At 39.5% G+C, this 18,133-nt stretch overlaps 1 long non-coding RNA gene across 1 annotated transcript; it reads right to left on the bottom strand.

Annotated features, from left to right (window-relative positions):
* Window positions 1–468: 468 nt before the first annotated feature.
* Window positions 469–14,365, bottom strand: LOC107788345 (uncharacterized). Its single transcript, XR_001648600.2, has 2 exons — window positions 13,810–14,365; window positions 469–1,744 (listed from the first exon to the last, which is right to left on the bottom strand). It is a non-coding gene; the product is annotated as an uncharacterized LOC107788345 (long non-coding RNA).
* Window positions 14,366–18,133: the final 3,768 nt, after the last annotated feature.

Below are 18,133 nucleotides of genomic sequence, written 5' to 3' on the forward strand. Positions count from 1 at the left end.
CAGGAACCGTACTCGTAGCTATGATAACTTATTATAGCACGCCTAAAGCAAGCTACGATAATTATGAATTATTTTCCTATTTTGAGATTATTGCCAGCCATAAGTAGGATACTTCTTGATAAGCACATATTCCATAAAGCCCAAATATAGTTCAAGCTTTTTGCATCAGCAGTATTCTCCTTCCTTAACAGTTATTTCAACACAAAAGGAAAGATGTTCATAATGTTGCATCAACACAGAAAAGGTGAGTTGGCAAATGGGGAGGAGGGTACGAAAAAGAGGACTTATCAGATAGAAAAGAAAACAAAGTTAACATTGAATTGTACAAGCAACCTACAAGAAACAGAAATAATATTTATGAATATAAGCCTTGCACATGCCCTTCACTTCCTAAGTTTCAACCAAGTTCCAAAATGTTCCACTATTTTAAAAGTATAATTTGAAAAATAAGGAGAAACATATAACTCATTAAGTATACAGACCAACTAAAAACTCATTCAAAATTTCAACATATTTGCAGCTACCATAAATTTAGCGATACAACAAGAACTCTTGACAATGACCAATGGATGCACCAGTTATAGAATTCCAACTAACAGTAGTAAGTTTAAACGAGCCTTTATCTAACTTATCGACGACCAAATGAAACAGAACTCAAAAGGAGATCACAGAACATCTATCGCAGCCATGAATGAACTCATTAACAGCTTACACATCCAAGAAAAACGATCAGAATGGAAAGCTCTTCTCAAAGTTCATAGAAATGAGGTAGTTCAAACCTGGGCATTCCTTGTCCACCACATCCCAAAGAAATATGTAAAAGTTATCAAACAGTTTGTAACACAAGAAAATGAGCGTGATTTCTAAAGGATGAAGCTAGCTAAATGTTGTTGTCGACCAACTAACAAAGCAGAATAGGACACACGATCATGTTGCCAATTAACTATGATTTCTAAGCTTAAGATATGCACCACAAACCTTTACAATCTCAAAGGATAAAGAAAACAGAATGCCAAAGAACTAGTGACAAAAGCAGCAAATTTACCATTCCTAAACATGAAGGTCACAGTGCAGAGTTTGGCTCCCTTAAACTGTACAATAACTCCCTAGCCAGTACAGAACTTCTAGTGCAGCTAATACTACCACAACAGATGCAAAACTATAACTCAAGCTAGCATAAATCGCAACTGAAACTAATTAGAAATGCAACAAACTGGACAGAAACATGTACAAATTAAAGGAACTGAACTTGCAAGATTTCCTTAATACACTTTAAGGCACAGCCCATCGAATCAACTTCATACAATTCTCAGTCAACAACACTCCAAATCAGTCCCCATTTGAATTCACATTTCCATAAAAAAACATAACCACTCAAACAACCATGTTCAAACTCAGAAAATCAACTCAAAGCTCAACCAAGCTTCCCAAAATTGTTCAGTGATGTTAATTTTTTCTTCTTTTGTATCCAGAAATTGATTTATACAAACAAACATTTCATCTCACACGAAATAGAAAAATAGAAGAGTTTGGAAATGAAATTGAAAATGAACTGTCGATTAATGCTATTTAATGATTACAACGATTCTCAGAGGAAGCGAGTCCAAACAGAGATTGCACGAACTCACGAACCAGCAGCTAATGAACAACGTTGGAGAAGCTCAAAACCAACAGCACTCAGTCAACTTCCCTTAACTCAAAATGAAATCCACAAAACGAACTCAGCCTTCGAGCTCAATCCAAACTAATCATGAAAGTGAAAATTATGAACTTCAAGATGAAGAGAACAAAGGGGCCAAGATTAAACAAAACAAAAACAATTTTTTTTTGTTTTATATTTTTCTATTGTAACTGGAATTAAACCAAGATGGTTTCAGATGAATAAAATAGAAAAGAAGCTTTCTTAGAACCCTAATTTCCAAGTGACCTCTTGTTGATACCCAAAATTTTCCTATATATTTTTCAATATACAAAATACCTTCAAAATAGCATATGTATGCATATATAAGTATGTTCAAATATTTTATTATTTTTCCTTAATTTGTAAAGGTTTTTAAATCAATTTATTTCCCTATTTTATCCATAAAAACTTAATAATTATTCTCAAAATTATTATTTTTGGTAATTCATTTATTGGAATTTTACATTTATGCTAAAATATTGCTAATATAATTTTAGCATATTATTAAAAATTTATTTAGTATTTTAAAAGCTAAATTGCATATAATTGCAATATTAGCCTCTTTTAGGATTTAATTGCGTTTATATTCATGAAAATTAAGTCCAGTATTTTTAAATTGATAATTATATGTTATAAATCATTTTAGTACTTTCAATTTATTTTCAAAAATTAATTTACTATTTTTATAAAATAAATAGGGGAAATGGCTATTTAAAAATCTAGCCAGATTGGCTTGCAATTTCAGGCTAACATTAAGCCCAAATCAGACCCAATTTCCCAACCCAATTGCAAATCAAACCCGACCTCTAACCCATTTAAACGACCCAACCCGGACTCCCCACCTAACCCCTTTAATTCTAGTCGTTGATCATTTAGATCAATGGCCCCTATACGCCCTTTCCTTTTTAACCTTTAGCGACCCCTAAACCTACCTCATTTCTCACCTACCGCCGCCCTTGAATCCCTCTTCTCTTACAACTCTCTCTGAAACTCTTACGAACCCTAGCCACCGCCATCAAACTACACCCTAACCCACCATAATACCTTCCTAATCCATGGCCCCTCGTGGTCATTTGAGACATGTATCAGCCTCTCATGACTCTTGGGTGTTTGTTTTTGTGTGTTTCATGGCCAGTCCTCAAAGGAATCTGGTCTAGTCCTTGCTGGACAGTTGTTCATGGCTTTTCTCCGCCATCCACGACCTTTCTCCGCCCATCAACGACCTTTCTCCAGCCATTCATGGCCTTTCAAGGCAGATCCTTGACTTTCCTGGTTAGATCGGAAACTTTCAAGGCCTTCTCACCTTTTCTAGGTTTTTCGAAACCCTCATCTTTAAGATCTTTTGATTTTCTTTCAAATCTACTTTAGATCTGTACTTGTTATGAATGGTTTTAAGTGTTTTCTCGAAAGTTCTTCAACTTTTCTTCAAAACGACCCTTCATTTTCTCCGATTAGGGTTTCTGTTAACCTCTCTTTTAAAAAATCTCTTCTTTGATTTTAACATGTTTGTGACTTTGCTATGTGTCGCTCATGTCATTCTTCTATATGTTTCAGCATGTTAAAACCTTAGTTCCTTTTTGGGTCTCATTCGAGTTCTGAAGCTGTTTGTTAAATGTGTACTTGTTTGAGAAGTTCTTATTTGACTTATTTGTTTTACCATCTTTTAAACTCCATTATTGTGGAAAACCCTAGGTCTTTGGGTCTGAAACTGTTTGTTTGAATGTATACTTGGCTCGATTGAAAGTTTCTTGCTTCAGACTCTCTTTTCTTTATGTGACTTATCTGGTTTTTACCATCTTTCAACTCGACTATGGTTGAAACCCTAACTTCTCGAAAGGTTTCCTCACCTGTTAGTGTGAGACCTTTACTTGTTTTAACTCTCTTCATTCACTTTGGCTATACGTGTGAGCCCTGACTATCTAACTTTGTTCACTACGGAATCCTATGCTTATTTCTGCTACTATTGTATGTTGTTTCTTTTGCTAATGTGCTTGGTCTCGCATGTCTGATGCTTCTGTTCACTCTATTTATATGCTGAAGTTTCTTCCTTAATTGATCTTGATCTTGTGACTGATTTCAAGAGCTTTTCTTATATGAGCCCTGATTTCACTCGCCTGTTTAAAATTAATTAATTCCTTTCCCTTTACTGTGATGTTTTACCTTGCTGAATCCTTTCACAAAATAAGCATATTTTTGTACTCAGACTTGATTATTCACTGCATGCTTTTACTACCCTTATATGGCAATAATCAATCTATTCCCAAACTGATTTCTTCCCTTATTTGAACCTGTTACTACTCGTTAAATAGTGATTCCTTAATTAAATGGAATCACTTGTGTAATTATTCTGACTTGTGATTATTTTCATGTTTGTATCAAGACTTTACTTATTACCTCTCCTTCACTTGTTTTCAAAAAAACTATAAATACACTGCACCCCTCTTCTTTCAAAAACACGAACGAACCATCTAAGTTCAGAACACACACTTCACTCAAAACTCTCTCTCTTTTCTCTATTACTACTTGTGTTACTGCTTTGTCTAGCCAGCTGAAAGCCAAAGCTAGGCTGTGGAAAATTGTTTACTTTTCCTTTCTGCACTATGTTGTTTACTGGTATGTCCTAGTTAATCTTCAAGCATCAACAACAACATGTTCCTTTAACTGATTCCTTCACTCTTGTCTGTTTCTGCTTATGTTTATGCAATCAAGTTTCATTACTAAGCATGTTGTAAATTAATGTGTTCTCTTTTGTATGTACTATATTAGTCGTTTGATTATGTGATTTGCTGACTTATGAATCCCAAACCCCATATCCCTTATGTGTTTGTGTTCTCTGGCTGGTTTGTGGGCATGTCAGCATCATCTATTATTGTGCATGTCCAAACCTGACCCCTTCTAGGGTCATATGCTTCATGCAATGTATTCCCAAACCCCTGACCCTTTTGTGCAACTGTTGTTCCTGTGTAGTTTAAGTTTCACTACTACTATTTTCAAATTACCCTTACCCCTTACTATTCTCAACCTAGTTTTAAATAAATCTCTGTTTCTGCACTTCCACTACACTCTTAGAACCTAGGTTTTTCCCCTCTTGTGTGAGCCTTGCCTTGGGACCCATGAGCTCCCTCTGAACTTGGACACATAAGGGTTGGCCCTTCCACACTGCACTCATCTCTATCTGGTAATGCAAACCTGGGTGTAAGCACTGCCCGAGGTCCCTTGAGACCCTTAGGGAGCTTTGACACACCCAGGTCTGAGAAAGGCTTTGAAACAAGTGTGTTTGAGGTGGTTTGTTCCATAACTCAGAGAGGAAGTCAAGAATCAGGCTTCCTCTGGTTGTAACTTCTTCCTTTACACTTTTCTGATATAATTCAATATTTGTTCTGTAATAATTTGTAACAAATATTGGGGTTGGCTAGGGAAAAAGGGATTGGTAATTATGCATGTTTAGCTATTAGAAGAGTAGAGAATATGTCTATATGATTTGTTTCTTTAAATTCTGCATGTTTTGATTCTACATTTAGATAACATGCCTATAGGACTTGTTTTAAATTCTGCATGTTTTAATTCTACATTTAGATAACATGCCTATATGACCTGTTTTAAATTCTGCATGTTTTATTACCACACTTAGACACCATGCCTATAGGATCTAAACGGCTACAATTAGACATTGTGTTCATAAGGTTAAAATCAGTATTTTCATAGAAATCATGTCTATAGGAACTTCAAGTAAATCCTGCCTGCTTCGTTTCACGTTCAACTAGATATCATGTCTATAGGAATTAAAAAATCAGCGATAATAGAGATCATGTCTATAGGATCTGAAACCAGTCTAGTTTAAAATCAGTTTAACTCGTACTGTTGTAAACTAGTTTTAAACAACCTACTCCCCTTTTATTAATACGGTTTAGAAAGCATGCCTATAGGATCCCAAATAGCTCGTTTAAAATTGTCACTACTTTGCTACACTCTGAATTAGTAATAGATATCATGTTTATAGGATTTCACCAAACACACTTAGGCAAGCCTTAGGTGAAAACAGCAAAACTGAATCCGCCTTTGTTAATTAGCAACTGCTACAATCAGCAGGCAGGCTTGATTCGGACTTCTTATCTGAGTTATGTAATAAAATGGTCTACTTCAACAACTAAAACTCCCCTTAGTACTTTAAATTCTGACCATAAATGTGTTTAAGTCATGCTATGTATGTGCTTTACTTGAGGAGGTATATATGAGCCTCTTAGTTGCTTACATGTTTAAGTTCTGACCTTAAATGTGTTTAAGTCATGCTATGTATGTGTTTTACTTGAGGAGGTATATATGAGCCTCTTAGTTGTTTACATGTTTCCCCAATATGCAGTCCTATGTGTTTTGAATGTCACCTTAGTCTTTTTAACTTTAAACCTAAGAGTCAGCCTAAAATCCTCCTTTTTATAATAATAGTAGTCCTAAATTCCTCCAGGACTGATAGGAATGGGACGGATAATAGCATGCGATAGAGGTCGAGACCAATCCACGCTTTAATACCTTAATAGGGTGGGAACGGTAGATATGAATATGATGACCGGTGCGCTAATACCATGTGTATCCCTATTCTGAGGAGTGTCATACCGGGTATCGCATTGATGTGATCCATATTATAAATAAACCTAGGACCCCCCCCCCCCTTTTTTCTTTTTTCATGTATTTGTAGAACCATGACTTCTCTTCAAAAAAAAATTCGTCTTTTATAATTGTTCTTTCAAACTCTTACGTGTTTAAACTCAAATCCCCTACTATTTGAGCCTATACTTGTCTATTTGCTAATTGTACAAATTCACAAAATTGCCTGGCCGGGAACCACACTAGTGGATCCTGAGGGGTGCCTAACACCTTCCCCTCAGGATAATTTCAAGTCCTTACCCTATCTGTGGTTATCAAACAAACTTAGAAGTGAACCTTGTAGGTGTCCTAATGCACCTTAAATCATTAGGTGGTGACTCTTCAAATGCAAAACCCAGTTCCCAAAAGGAATGAGTTGTCCTATACCTAAAATGTCATAAACTCGATTTTCTGATGCAAAGAGGGAAAAAGGGGGCGCGATAGCATGGCGACTCTGCTGGGGATGTTAAGCTTTTACCACTTCAGATTGTTCTTGTGAATTTATACCCTCCCTTATGTGCAATTACTTGTTTAATTCCTTTAAGCATTTAATTTCTTTTCAAAAAAAAAAAAGAAGCAAAACTAACTTATCTTCTTCATTTCTTTCCTTTATTACTGCTTTAAATTATGAAACTGTTGTATTTATCGCTTTTTAAATGTTCAAATATGTGCCAACGTGCTTTTAATTATTGCATAATCATGCTTAACATCATACTCCACTCGTGCCAAACAAACACCAAGCAATACTTATAATGAGTGGTTGCGCTCTTCCTATATTATTACCCCCTAAATTTGGAAAGGCATATTTGCGGTAAACCCAGTCGATCAGCGGTGCAGTCAACGGTTCTGTGCCTTCCCCCTTGAGTTGTCCGCTCAAGGGTACCAGTCTAAAACCCCATAGAAACCTGCAGTCAACGGTTCTGTGCCTTCCCCTTTGAGTTGTCCGCTCAAGGGTACCAGTCTAAAACCCCATAGAAACCTTACTCTGTTCAAATTGTGCATGCATTATGGTCAAACCTAGCCGGATAAGTTATGTTGTCCACATAATGATCCTTTAAGATAGCCTTGTCCAAAGTCCACTGGGTTTCCCTAAACCCAAACGGATATCACCACATTCTGTGAATTTATTTGGAGAACTAAATGCTTCATGCTAATTGTTGGTATTAAATAGTCGAGTCTGGTGGGGGTAAGGGCCTAACCTTATTTGTCTTGCAGAAATATGAGGCACGAAGTCCCTACATTTGGCATGGTCACCAACATCCACCCAAGACTGCTAAGCTGGTGGAAAGATCTTCACTCTAGTGATCAAACTCTCGTCCGAAAATATCTGGGAAATCTACCATCCCTCATGGAGATCTAACCTAATAACAAGATCATAGAAGCTGCCACACTGTTTTGGGATTGTGGAAGGGCTGTATTTCGCTTTGGGGACATTGAAATGACACCCTTTCTAGAGGAGATAGGAGGATTGGCCGGTCTAGTATGGGAAACTTCGGGTTTGTTAATGCCTGAAAACCGCAAATGTAGGGGTTTCCTCAAAATGATGGGTTTACAGAAGAATCCAGAATTGACATGTCTAAAGGAATCCTACATCCCTTTTGACTATTTGTATGAAAGGTACGATCACAGAAAATCCTACCGTACCTACCCTAACGAGTTTGCAATCACATCCTTAGGGCACATCCATCGAAGGGTCTTCGTCTTCATGTTTTGTTTCCTGGGGCTGATTGTATTTCCGATGAAGAAAGCAAGAATTCACACTAGGCTAGCTATGCTAACTAAGACCCTAATGAAAGGGATTGGTGGGCATTCATTCAGTATCATGCCTATGATCATTGCCGACATATATCGAGCCTTGGAGAAGTGTCAACAAGGAGCAAAACACTTCGAAGGATGCAATTTATTACTTTAACTCTGGCTCATGGAACATCTCCAAAGGGGCGAATACCGACAAGAGATTCAGCGAAGGGACTGGGATGATCACATTGCTTTCCATCATCCAAAGCGAATGAATTACATTCCCAATATGTTCGCTCAGCCAGAAGATACCAAAGGATGGGTAGAGCTATTTGATAATCAAACTGAAGAACAGATCCAATGGATGTTCGAGTGGTTTCCGACTGAGGAGTTCATCGCTCGATCCCGAGATGCACCTTTACTAATACTGATCGGTCTGAGAGGAGCATATCCTTACGTCCCTCTCCGAGTTATGAGGTAAGTTGGTAGGAAGCAGGTTATACCTAGGGTCGATGAGATGAGTCATTTCCGAGCTGACTTCCAGAATGATGATAGTCCTTACAAGTGCCAAGCTCAACATATGTGGCACTACAAGATCATAATGGGGAGAGATACCATCGAACCAGACAAGTATCATGTTGGTTGTGCTCCTGTCTACTCAAGTTGGTTGGAAGATATCCATGATGGTCTGGGCCAGCCAGGGTTTGCTCGAGGTCACAGGATTATAGATGAAAGGGCCAAGGCACAAGTCAAATACAACCAACTGCGCAAAAGAATCCGGGAGTACGAAAGCGAACACCGTGAGATACAAGAGTCCAACCAGAAGCTAATTGAAGAATGGAAGGACATGGCTGTCAGGGCCAACAAGCGACTGGGATACTTGGAGCGAGGCACAGTGGGATTGGAGAGAAAGTTTCTCAAAAGGGTCGAAGACTGTCAAAATGCTGAAGGGACCGAAGGCGGACATCTAGCCAGAGCCTACCTGTTGCTAGGACTTCGCGAGTTGGGAAAGTTGTTCGACTGAGCCAAAGATGCCGAATCTGGGGGAAGGTCCTTCTGGGACCAAATAGATAGGAGTTTATCTTTTCGTTTTATAAAATGTAAGAAGGTCAAGGGTCATTAATGACTTATTTATTACCTGTTTATTTAGTGTCAATTTGGGATTCGCCTAATTTTTATCAATAAAATGAGTCATTTAGCATCCTAAGTTCTCCAAATTAATTTGTCGCTAGGCCCACCTCAGGCATAAAGAGGTCCCCAAATTAGGGCGCGTTTTACATTCCCGCACTATGTGTTTAAATACTACAATACTTTTTATGATCCTCACTAACTTAGTTACCTTTTTGTTTTTACTTTTTGTTTTTATTATACCCCTCCCCAAAGGTTAGTTCGTGCACTTTGGCAACATCATCCTATTCCACGAGATCCAGGGGTCCTCCACCCACTCCTCCTCTTATTCCTATCAAAAATAAGAACAAAGGCAAAATGGAAGATTTGAACAATGTCAGAAAGGAGAATTCAACTGAACGGGTAGAGGCCACCAATGGCCATGGTACTCAGGTTCCTAAGGAGAATGTATCCCAAATTGAACAAAAGCTGTTGAAATTCCAAGAAGAGCTCGATCAGGTTTGGAATCTGGTAAGCCTTTCATTTTCCCTCATCACCCCAAATATCAACTTTCCCAATACTCAAGACCCTACACCTCCTCAAAATATCCCAAAGCAATAGAATCATCCCCCTCCTCACACTATTCCACCAAAGACCTAATGCAACACCTACCATACCCCAAACAACACTCTACTACTCATCCCAGAACTCCAAAACTCCACAAATGACCATTTTCACACCCACCATAACACCCCCATCTACGTGGAGACCATGCCACACTTCACCCAACCTATCTCAAGCACACCCGAGTCTGATGAAAAAGACCTACTCGCCAGGAACCTGGTTGAGGAACTTAAGAAATTGACTAGCCGGATTTAAGGCGTTAAAGGAAGCAAGGGAATTAAGGGACTAAACTATGAAGATCTTTCCATACAGCCCGATGTCGAACTTCCTGAGGGGTACAAACCTCCGAAGTTTGAAATGTTTGACGGTACAAGTGATCCAAGGGTCCATTTGAGGACGTATTGTGACAAGCTGGTTGGAGTATGTAAAGACAAGAGAATCCGCATGAAGCTGTTCATGAGGAGATTGAAAGGAGATGCGCTGTCTTGGTACATCAGCCAAGATCCAAAGAAGTGGTCAAGCTGGGTTGACATGGCGTCCGACTTTATGGACAGGTTTAGGTTTAACACAGAAAATGCGCCGGATATGTTCTATATTCAGAATCTGAAGAAGAAGCCTACAGAAATGTTTCGTGAGTATGCTACTCGTTGGAGGTCCGAAGCTGCTAAGGTCAGACCCGCCTTAGAGGAGGAGCAGATGAAAAATTCTTTGTTCGGGCCTAAGACCCGCAATATTATGAACGACTAATAATGATTAAAAGCCACAAATTTTCTGACATTATCAAACTGGGTGAAAGAATTGAAGAGGGTATCAAAAGCGGTATGGTTACGAACTTCGAGGCCTTGTAAGCTACAAATAAAGCCTTACTGTCTGGTGGCGTGTCCAAGAAAAGGGACGTAGGGGCCGTGATGGTTGCACAAAGGACCAAATCTCCTATCAAATACCAAACTTACCCAACACCTCCACTCACATATCATCCCACTCCGAACTACCAAGCACCCTTACCCTCCTATCAAGCTCTACCATCCACTTATCAATCACCTCCACCTCCCACATATCAACCTACTTCACCCAGATACTACCAACCCGCTCATGTCTACCAAACTTATAATACTCAACTATCCCACTATCAATCACCTCCTGCACGACAAAACTTCCCTAGGCTTCGGCCAAATTTTGATCGCAGACCTCCAAAACAATATACAGTCATTGCTGAACCTATTGACCAGTTGTATGAGCGACTCAAAGCTGCTGGTTATGTCACCCCTATCCTTGTTGCTACTGCAACCCTTGAGAACCCTTCTTAGTGGTTAACCCAAACAAATCCTGTGCATACCACTCCGTCATGAAAGGGCACACCATAGATGAATGTCGTTCCTTGAAAGACAAGATCTAGACTTTAATTGATAACAAGATTATTATGGTAAAGGAACCCGCTCCAAATGTCTGCAATAACCCTATGCCCGACCATAAGGTTAGAGGCATTCACATGATTGAAATAAAGGATGATTGGGATCCCGATGGATCAATCGGGTTGATCGCAGAAGGCGATGACCCAAAGAAGTCAATAGTTACTCTTAATCCAATCATAGTACAGATTCAACCATCTGGGGATGCTAAGGTAAATATGTATGTGCCACTTGAGTTTGAAGCAACGTCGTCTACAAAGACACCAACGCCAATTGAGGTCGAATTCGTGTCTCCGGCAAATGCACCCACACCGTTTGAAGTTGCAGTTTTACCACCCAAGGCATATGCTCCGTTCGGAGTAAGGATAGCCACGCCGATCCCAGTGGCGATGTTGACCGTGACACCATTCCATACAAAGGCTATACCCTGGGACTATACAGCCGAGGCAAGAAGGAAAGGCAATGTTAGGTTCGAAGAGACTGTTGCAGCACAGGGTATGACAAGAATTGGTAGAGTCTATACCCCTGAACATCTAGCTGAGTCAAGCAAGCAGGCCTCCAACCAACCACCCATCATTAAGATAGGTCCAGACGATCTTTGGAGAAAGATACAGGCTAAGGAATACTCGGCCATCGACCAGTTGAACAAAATAGCAGTGCAAATCTCCATTCTTGCTTTGCTACAAAATTTGGAGGCACACAAGAATGCTTTGCTAAGGGTACTGAGTGAGGCATACATACTAAGCAACATCACTGGCGGGAAAATGGCTAACATGGTAGGACAAGTGTTGGAGAGCCATAAGATCACCTTTCATGAGGACGAGCTTCCACCTGAAGGCTTGGGACACAACAAGGCACTGCACATCACCGTGTAATGTGAGGACTATTTTATCACCAAAATCTCGATCGATGGAGGGTCCAGTCTCGACATCTGTCCATTGGTAAGGGACTGCACGAGATAAAGGATGGGGCAATCAATGTGAAAGCTTTCGATGGTTCTCAAAGGTCCACAATTGGTGAGATTGTCCTATGACTGCAAATGGGACCAACATGGTTCAATGTCGATTTACAGGTAATAGACGTGCCAGCATCTTACAACCTGCTGTTGGGACTGTCACACCTCCTTTTTACCTACACCCCCGGAAAGGAGTATATAAGGGAGTTTTTTCCAACTTAAAGTGACAATCGAAACGGGATTATTTTATTAAAAATTCAAAGTCGCCACTTGGGATAATTATGGTGTCCTAAGTCACCGGTTCAAATCCCGAATCGAGGAAAAGATTGACTCTGTGTTACAGTCCGCGAACCAGAAATCCGGGTAAGGAATTCTGTTAACTCGGGAGAAGGTGTTAGGCATTCCCGGGATCCGTGGTTCTAGCACGGTCGCTCAACTGTCATAAATGGCCTAATTATCTGATTTTAATATATGTTTTAGCCTACTGTGCAATTTTAAACTTTATAACCGCTTTTATTTAAATATTTTTTTAGGAAGATTCAACATCACATAAAGCGCGTCTGGGACCACACCACATAAATTCACCCGTAGTCCGCAACATACTTTATCTAACATTGTTAAGATTTGGATTTGGGTCACATAAATGCGCACCCGAATTTAGGAAGGTGAATTTATTAAAATGGCGCGCCTAAAGCAACTACGCGTTTGCAACTTCGCGAGGGCCATGGAAATTCGCTAAATGGCATGCCTCGATTTCTAATTTCAAAGGATTTTATTATTCGAAATTGTTATAATCGGGTTACATGAAATGCACCCCCGAATTGAGATTCACATATCGCAACCATGCCACGGGAACAGTACCCACAACCACTAAACAATCATGCCACTTTCAACCTATTGAAAGTCCAAACCAAACAAATCTAATTCACTCCAATTTAAACAGAATCTATGTTGTGCCAATTCAGAAAGACCCAGAAGTTCTTGTTTCGACCACATCATTTTTCTTGTATCCACTTTCCAAATTATGTGCCAACCAGAAAATTCGAATAGCCCATTTGGGTACTCAACGTCAATAAACACAATAACACCATAAAATAAGTAAACAGGCCAATTCATAAGATAAGTAACCAAATCAACGTTAATCTCTCTAAGTCAGACATAAAAGAAGCCATATTGGTTTACGTACATAAAAGTAGTATGCCGAATCTTTATTGTTTTCAAGGTGCCTGAATCTAAATAAAGGAAAGATGCATTTTGTCTTACTGTTACTATTTCCATCCCAACTGGTATTAGGCTCAACATGCTACAAAGATGGATGACCAACAAGAATCCTTTGATCAAACAACTTGCAGGCTCTTAACTATGGCCAGTAAAGAAATGCCCCATCTCAAGATTTTTATTATTTTTTAAAGGCATCCCCCACCTTCCTAAACTTATTCACTTGTAAAATTGGTTATCTTCTCTGTCACAAGTGGGATTCAACAAGTGCAACCATGTATTCAACTAGAAGTTAATCAACTCAAGCACGTTTTTAAATAAAATCACAAATCATTCACATAATAGCTATTAAAACAGGTTAGGTAAACACACATCTCGATCAACCACACAATGCCATTTAAACTATGTAAAAAAACAGAGAAGAGAGTGAACCTTACACAGCAGATTTGAAGGTCGACTTATACAAAACTCGAGCCTAAAATTCGACGGAACAAGCTACAACAAAATTGGTCCAAGAAACCGTGAACTTCAACTTCGAATAGTCACCTTCGAACCCCGAAGCAGAAACAAAACTCAAACAAACTCCATGATCGGAATCGAATCAACTTCCGTTGAAATCAGAAGAAGCAAAACTTTGACATTTAAATGAACTCCATCAGATTCTATGGCTTTAAATTCGAAAACAGGCGAACAAGAGAAACTATGGGATAAAAATGGCTGCTGTTGCAGCTTCAAAGATGCTGGTCGTTTTTTTTTTTTTTTGGTTAAGAAACAACCATCGAAAATGGTTGCTTCCTCATTTTGTGTCCAAAACGGCTATAGCTTAGGGTCCCCTTAGGTCTGTTAGTTTTGTGTCAACGAATAAGGTACAGAGGCGTAAGGTTGGGTCTGTTTTTGTTAATCCAAAGCCATGGAAATGGGTGCTTTTGTTTTCTAGGAAAAAAAACCGATTGGGGAGGGGGGTCGTGTATCTTCTATTGCGGCGCTCCCTTTTTCCCAGAGTTCTTTTTGGATTTTTTAAGCATTGCTTTATATGTAGAGTCTAGGTTTAGGTGTATTTTTGTGTATTTTGCCCATTAGCCCTTAGGTCATTTTGTGTTAAGTCCTTAGGGTCCTTTTTATTTGTTTTGTTCCAGAGAAGAGTCTAGAAGGGTCCCTAGGCTTAATGGACTGATCCGAATTGAGCTCCAAAAATTCTTAAAATTAGGATCCAACACCTTAATTGACTCATTTTAAAATAAGATAAAAATACTACACAATGAAAAAGCTAACATGAAACTATTATATATTTTTTATATTTTCAAAATTATATAAAGATAAAAATAAGGTACTATTTATTATTTTATATTTTTTTTAAGAATTATGAATGATACATACTAAAGTATTTTTTTGTAATTTTCCATTTTTATGACAAAAATAAAGTAAAGAAGTCAAAAATAGTTGAAATAGCTATCCTGGGCCTAAATTAAATATTTACGTGCTAAAATATGAAAAATCTTGGGGAGGGTCAAAAATCACATGTCTACAGGGACGGCCATGGATTCATGCTGATGGGGTCGTAGCGTCAACACTACATCAAGTAATAAAATTCGAATGGAATCACCAATAGGTGATCATTCACAGCGACGGTAGCAACCCTATATACAGTCGTCAGACCATTCCGTCAATCGAAGGAAGAAGGAAGCTAGGTGGAGAGACTTACCACCACATTGAACGGGTAAATGTTGTTGACAAAGATAAATGGTGGGATAACAAAATTGAGAGTATACTGAATTGGAGTGGGTACGAACCTGGCAAGGGGCTCGGTAAGAACTTCCAAGGAATCTCTAAACCCATAAAACTCAAGAAGCATGGCACTACTTTCGGTCTAGGATATGATTACACCTGGGAGGAGTTCAACAACTGGTCACCACTATAGCGCGGTCCTTAATATCCATTGGAGCAGCCAATACTGCATTTGGAGCAGACTTTCCAATAGGCTGACATTGTTTATGGGTCATATGAAGAAGAAACACTTGCAGCGGTGAAGAACTTGTTCCTAGAAGGCAATGACATGGACTGTTGTGTTGTACTCGATGGGGAGGGGGAGGAAGGCCTTTCCATACAGGCTGCGAGCAGAGAGGCACACCTCAATAACTGGACCATCAGGACAACCAAAGCCCGACGAGCCTCGAGTTAGCAAGGCTAAAACAAGCATCATGCACTGTTTTATTTACTAAATGGTTTTCTTATCGCATTTTAATTCCCGCAATAATATCTTCAATGTTCAAAATAGTTATGAAATTCATCAAAGCATTTTGACTTTTCTTATGAATCAACACTCATTATTATTTTTCTCTCATTACTTTACTTATACAACATTACTATTATTTATCTTAATGAACCAATGATTGTGACATGCAATGAGACAACGCAACAAACGGACATTGATTCAGAAAAAGATGACATACTAGATGAGATTGTCAAAGAAGTTGAGAACTTTGAGAACAGACCTAAGTCTAACCTGGACGAGACAGAAATTGTTAACCTAGGAGATGCAGAAAACATCAAGGAAACACAAATCAGCGTTCACTTATCGCCATCAGAAAAAAAGGAATACACAGAATTTCTAAGGGAATACAGGATATATTCGCCTAGTCGTATGATGACATAACTGGTCTGAGTACGTCTATTGCGGCTCACAAACTGCCAACCGATCCAACATGCCCGCCAGTAAAGTAAAAACTGAGAAAGTTCAAGCATGATATGAGTTTGAAAATCAAGGAAGAAGTAACTAAGCAAGTCAAAGCTAAGGTTCTCAGGGTAGTAGAATACCCGACATGGTTAGCCAATATCGTGCCGGTACCAAAGAAGGATGGGAAGGTCCGAGTATGTCTCGACTACCGGGATCTCAACCGAGCCAGTCCGAAAGACGACTTCCCTTTGCCGAACATACACATCCTGATTGACAATTGCACCAAGCATGAACTGCAGTCATTTGCAGATTGTTTTGCTAGTTATCACCAGATCTGGATGGATGAAGAAGATCCTGAGAAAACGACTTTCATTACACCGTGTTATGTACTGTTACAAGATGATGTCGTTTGGCCTAAAGAATGTAGGGGTCACCTACATGAGGGCCATGACTACCATTTTTCATGATATGATACACAAGGAGATCGAGGTATATGTCGATGATGTCATCGTCAAGTCCAAGAAGTCTACTGATTACATGGAAGATTTGAGGAAGTTCTTCAATAGATTGCGAAGGTACAAGCTGAAACTGAATCCCGCGAAGTGCGCATTTAGGGTTCTTGTTGGAAAATTGCTTGGGTTTATTGTGAGTCACCGAGGAATAGAACTGGATCCATCAAAAGTCAAAGCGATCCAAGAATTTCCACCGCCAAGGAACAAGAAGGATGTGATGAGTTTCTTGGGAATGCTTAACTATATCAACCGATTCATAGCACAATCTACAGTTATCTGTGAGCCAATCTTTAAGATGTTGAAGAAGCACGCCGCTACCAAATGGACCGATGACTGCCAAAAAGCCTTCGATAGAATCAAGGAGTACTTGTCAACACCACCAGTCTTGGTCCCGCCTGAGCCAGGTAGACCATTATTACTCTACCTTGCAGTATTGGATGGAGCTTTCGGTTGCGTTCTAGGGCAGCATGATGAAACAGGGAGGAAGGAGCAGGCCATCTATTATCTTAGTAAGAAGTTCACCCCGTACGAGTCCCGGTATTCTCTGTTAGAGCGCACCTATTGTGCTTTGACTTGGGTATCTCAGAAGCTGAGGCATTATTTCTGTGCCTATACTACATATATCATATCAAGGATGGATCCTTTGAAGTACATCTTTCAGAAGCCCATGCCCACTGACAAGCTAGCCAAGTGGCAGATCCTATTGAGTGAGTTCGACATTGTGTACGTAACTCAGAAAGCGGTCAAGGGACAAGCACTGGCATACCACCTTGCAAAGAATCCTGTGGATGGAGAATACGAACCCCTGAAAACATATTTTTCTGACGAAAAGGTATCATTCATAGGAGAAGACATTGCAGAATCCTATGATAGCTGGAGAATGTTTTTGGTTGGAGCGGCAAACTTCAAAGGAGTTAGCATAGGAGCTGTCTTAGTATCAGAAATCGGTCAACATTATCTGGTGTCTGCCAAACTCAGGTTCCCCTACACCGACAACATGGCCGAGTACGAAGCCTGCAACTTAGGGCTCAAGATGGCCATTGACATGAACGGTCAAGAGTTGCTAGTGATTGGAGATTCAGACCTACTCATACATCAGGTGCGTGAAGAATGGGCAACCAAGAACTCCAAGATACTCCCATATTTGCATCATGTACAGGAATTAAGAAAGAGGTTCATGAGGACGGAGTTCCAACATGTTCCCAGAATCCAAAATGAGTTCGCCGATGCATTGGCTACCCTGTCATCTATGATACAACATCCAGAAAAGAATTTCATTGATCCCATTCTAGTAAAGATCCATGATCAGATAGCTTATTGTGCCCATGTTAAAGAAAAAGCAGGTTACTAAAAGGTAAGTTTTATAGAGCAGTGGTTAGGCCTGCCATGTTAGATGGAACTAAATGTTGGCCGGTAAAGAACTCACACATCCAGAAGATGAAAGTAGCAGAGATGAGGATATTGAGGTGGATGTGCGGGCATACAAGGATGGATAAGATTAGGAATGAAGATATTCGATAGAAGGTGGGTGTGGCCCCTATGGAGGACAAGATGCGGGAAGTAAGACTCAGATGG

The sequence above is a fragment of the Nicotiana tabacum genome, chromosome 10 (assembly GCF_000715075.1).
Source record: "Nicotiana tabacum cultivar K326 chromosome 10, ASM71507v2, whole genome shotgun sequence".
Taxonomy (NCBI): domain Eukaryota; kingdom Viridiplantae; phylum Streptophyta; class Magnoliopsida; order Solanales; family Solanaceae; genus Nicotiana; species Nicotiana tabacum.